The following is a 5,000-nucleotide window of genomic DNA, read 5'->3' as shown; positions in this document are numbered from 1 at the left end:
AATACACACAGTACAGTTTTCATCTTTTTCAACTCAATTTCAAAATTGCTGTATTGGCATGACAGTAAATAATACACTATTGCCAACGCTGGGAATACACAGAATAATAATAACACATCAAAATAATAGAAGAAAATATTATAACATAACTTAAATTTTAATAAACAGTGTAACAAATTAGAACATGTGTGAACATTTGATACCACAGTGTTTTAACACACACACACACACACACACACACACACTACTGTGGGTCACTGTGGGGGACTTTGTCACTGACATCAAGACGATGAACTCATTAACATAAGCCCGCCCACATTTACATATCAACACTGATTCAGCATTCAGCAACTTCCTGTCCTGATGAACACACACACACACACACACACACACACGGCCAATCACAACACAGGTCATTCACATATATACAACAATTTAATTAAGCCAGAGAAGTGCAGCATTTGATCTCGACTCTGTGTGTGTGTGTGTGTGTGTGTGTGTGTGTGTGTTGCATCCACACGTATGACAGCTTCCGTGTCGTGCGCCGTGTGTGTTCATCAATCATTTCCCAGCTGTCCTCTCTGTCTGAGACACTGAGACTCTAAAGTCATTAATCAAACGCTGCAGAATAATTAGCCTGGATGTGTACACATTAATTATGAGAAAAATAATCAACAGGTGTACATGACACCTTCACTGTATGTGTGTGTGTGTGTGTGTGTGTGTGTGTGTGTGTGACAGACAACTATCAGCTAACTAATTAAGTCACACATAAACACAAACACTGCACACATCAAAAGGAGTTTATTTATAGATCAAATAATGACACGCACGCGCACACACACACACACACACACACACACACAGATGCACGCACGCGCGCGCACACACACACACACACACACACACACACACCGTTGATTTTGAACATAAAACTGCGTCCAGAAAAGAGTTTGTGACAAAACCTCCATTTGCTGATGTTCTCAAAGATACAAACTAATTCATGTGTTTTGAGTCAGTCAGAAGTTATTATAATTCACTTTAACATGTCGTTGACATGCTTCTTTAGATAAACGTGTGTGTGTGTGTGTATGTATGTGTGTGTGTATGTATAATGACATTTGTATTACACTTGTATTACAACTTAACCGTAGTTTATGAGGACATTTCATGAGTCCTTGTAATTCAAATAGCTTAAAAAACATAAAAAACAATGTTTTATTAAAAATGTAAAAATGCAGAATGTTTCCTGTGATGGGCAGGTTTAGGGATAGGGGCAGTGTAAGTGTGTGTGTGTGTGTGTGATGGGCAGTGTAAGTGTGTGTGTGTGTGTGTGTGTGTGTGTGTAGTGAGGTGTTCAGCAGCGCCTGCAGTTCAGGAGGGCATATGAACAACATTCATCACTTTACACACAAGTTATACTTCCACTGTCACATTTTTTTTTTAAAACACACACTGATACACAGGCATTTACAACTGCTATGATACGAGGTATATTTTATTAAGATATTTCATATTTCATGTGATATTCTGCATGTGATATTGTGCATGTGTTGATGTGCATGTGATATTGTGCATGTGATATTGTGCATGTGATATTGTGCATGTGTTGATGTGCATGTGATATTGTGCATGTGTTGATGTGCATGTGATATTGTGCATGTGATATTGTGCATGTGTTGATGTGCATGTGATATTGTGCATGTGATATTGTGCATGTGTTGATGTGCATGTGATATTGTGCATGTGATATTGTGCATGTGATATTGTGCATGTGATATTGTGCATTTGATATTGTGCATGTGATATTGTGCATTTGATATTGTGCATGTGATATTGTGCATGTGTTGATGTGCATGTGAAATTGTGCATGTGATATTGTGCATGTGTTGATGTGCATGTGATATTGTGCATTTGATATTGTGCATGTGATATTGTGCATGTGTTGATGTGCATGTGATATTGTGCATGTGATATTGTGCATGTGATATTGTGCATTTGATATTGTGCATGTGATATTGTGCATGTGATATTGTGCATGTGTTGATGTGCATGTGAAATTGTGCATGTGATATTGTGCATGTGATATTGTGCATTTGATATTGTGCATGTGATATTGTGCATGTGATATTGTGCATGTGATATTGTGCATGTGATATTGTGCATGTGTTGATGTGCATGTGTTGATGTGCATGTGATATTGTGCATTTGATATTGTGCATGTGATATTGTGCATGTGATATTGTGCATGTGATATTGTGCATGTGATATTGTGCACGTGTTGATGTGCATGTGATATTGTGCATGTGATATTGTGCATGTGATATTGTGCATGTGATATTGTGCACGTGTTGATGTGCATGTGATATTGTGCATGTGATATTGTGCATGTGATATTGTGCATTTGATATTGTGCATTTGATATTGTGCATTTGATATTGTGCATGTGATATTGTGCATGTGTTGATGTGCATGTGAAATTGTGCATGTGATATTGTGCATGTGTTGATGTGCATGTGATATTGTGCATGTGATATTGTGCATGTGATATTGTGCATGTGATATTGTGCATGTGATATTGTGCATGTGTTGATGTGCATGTGATATTGTGCATGTGATATTGTGCATGTGATATTGTGCATGTGATATTGTGCATTTGATATTGTGCATGTGATATTGTGCATGTGATATTGTGCATGTGATATTGTGCATGTGATATTGTGCACGTGTTGATGTGCATGTGATATTGTGCATGTGATATTGTGCATGTGATATTGTGCATTTGATATTGTGCATGTGATATTGTGCATGTGATATTGTGCATGTGTTGATGTGCATTTGATATTGTGCATGTGATATTGTGCATGTGTTGATGTGCATTTGATATTGTGCATGTGATATTGTGCATTTGATATTGTGCATGTGTTGATGTGCATTTGATATTGTGCATTTGATATTGTGCATGTGATATTCTGCATGTGTTGATGTGCATTTGATATTGTGCATTTGATATTGTGCATGTGTTGATGTGCATTTGATATTGTGCATTTGATATTGTGCATGTGTTGATGTGCATTTGATATTGTGCATTTGATATTGTGCATGTGTTGTTGTTGTAAATGTGATTTTGTGCATGTGTTGTTGTTGTGCATGTGTTGTTGTTGTGCATGTGTTGATGTTGTGCATGTGTTGTTGTTGTGCATGTGTTGTTGTTGTGCATGTGTTGTTGTTGTGCATGTGTTGTTGATGTGAATGTGTTGTTGTGCATGTGTTGTTGTTGTGCATGTGTTGTTGTTGTGCATGTGTTGTTGTTGTGCATGTGTTGATGTTGTGCATGTGTTGTTGTTGTGCATGTGTTGATGTTGTGCATGTGTTGATGTTGTGCATGTGTTGATGTTGTGAATGTGTTGATGTTGTGCATGTGTTGTTGTTGTGCATGTGTTGTTGTTGTGCATGTGTTGATGTTGTGCATGTGTTGTTGTTGTGCATGTGTTGATGTTGTGCATGTGTTGTTGTTGTGCATGTGTTGTTGTTGTGCATGTGTTGATGTTGTGCATGTGTTGTTGTTGTGCATGTGTTGTTGTTGTGCATGTGTTGTTGTTGTGCATGTGTTGTTGTTGTGCATGTGTTGATGTTGTGCATGTGTTGTTGTTGTGCATGTGTTGATGTTGTGCATGTGTTGTTGTTGTGCATGTGTTGTTGTTGTGCATGTGTTGATGTTGTGCATGTGTTGTTGTTGTGCATGTGTTGATGTTGTGCATGTGTTGTTGTTGTGCATGTGTTGTTGTTGTGCATGTGTTGATGTTGTGCATGTGTTGATGTTGTGCATGTGTTGTTGTTGTGCATGTGTTGTTGTTGTGCATGTGTTGATGTTGTGCATGTGTTGATGTTGTGAATGTGTTGATGTTGTGCATGTGTTGTTGTTGTGCATGTGTTGTTGATGTGAATGTGTTGTTGTTCTGAATGTGTTGTTGTTGTGCATGTGTTGTTGTTGTGCATGTGTTGTTGTTGTGCATGTGTTGTTGTTGTGCATGTGTTGATGTTGTGCATGTGTTGATGTTGTGAATGTGTTGATGTTGTGCATGTGTTGTTGTGCATGTGTTGATGTTGTGAATGTGTTGATGTTGTGCATGTGTTGTTGTTGTGCATGTGTTGTTGTTCTGAATGTGTTGTTGTTGTGCATGTGTTGTTGTTGTGCATGTGTTGTTGTTGTGCATGTGTTGTTGTTGTGCATGTGGTGATGTTGTGCATGTGTTGATGTTGTGCATGTGTTGTTGTTGTGCATGTGTTGTTGTTGTGCATGTGTTGATGTTGTGCATGTGTTGATGTTGTGAATGTGTTGATGTTGTGCATGTGTTGTTGTTGTGCATGTGTTGTTGATGTGAATGTGTTGTTGTTCTGAATGTGTTGTTGTTGTGCATGTGTTGATGTTGTGCATGTGTTGTTGTTGTGCATGTGTTGTTGTTCTGAATGTGTTGTTGTTGTGCATGTGTTGATGTTGTGCATGTGTTGATGTTGTGCATGTGTTGATGTTGTGAATGTGTTGATGTTGTGCATGTGTTGTTGTTGTGCATGTGTTGATGTTGTGAATGTGTTGATGTTGTGAATGTGTTGATGTTGTGCATGTATTGTTGTTGTTGTGAATGTGTTGTTGTTGTGCATGTGTTGTTGTTGTGAATGTGTTGTTGTTGTGAATGTGTTGATGTTGTGCATGTGTTGTTGTTGTGCATGTGTTGTTGTTGTGCATGTGTTGTTGTGCATGTGTTGTTGTTGTGCATGTGTTATTGATGTGAATGTGTTGTTGTTGTGCATGTGTTGTTGTTGTGCATGTGTTGTTGTTGTGCATGTGTTATTGATGTGAATGTGTTGTTGTTGTGCATGTGTTGTTGTTGTGCATGTGTTGTTGTTGTGCATGTGTTATTGATGTGAATGTGTTGTTGTTGTGCATGTGTTGTTGTTGTGCATGTGTTATTGTTGTGCATGTGTTGTTGTTGTGCATG

The 5,000-nt window shown here is 38.1% G+C and overlaps 1 protein-coding gene across 2 annotated transcripts in view; it reads right to left on the bottom strand.

Annotated features, from left to right (window-relative positions):
- inpp5a (inositol polyphosphate-5-phosphatase A) overlaps positions 1–5,000 on the bottom strand; it is a 186,064-nt gene that overhangs the window by 18,356 nt on the left and 162,708 nt on the right. The window lies entirely within an intron of this gene.

The sequence above is a fragment of the Phoxinus phoxinus genome (genome assembly GCF_949152265.1).
Source record: "Phoxinus phoxinus genome assembly, chromosome: 14".
Lineage (NCBI taxonomy): Eukaryota > Metazoa > Chordata > Actinopteri > Cypriniformes > Leuciscidae > Phoxinus > Phoxinus phoxinus.
This window is presented reverse-complemented; position numbering and strand designations above follow the sequence as displayed.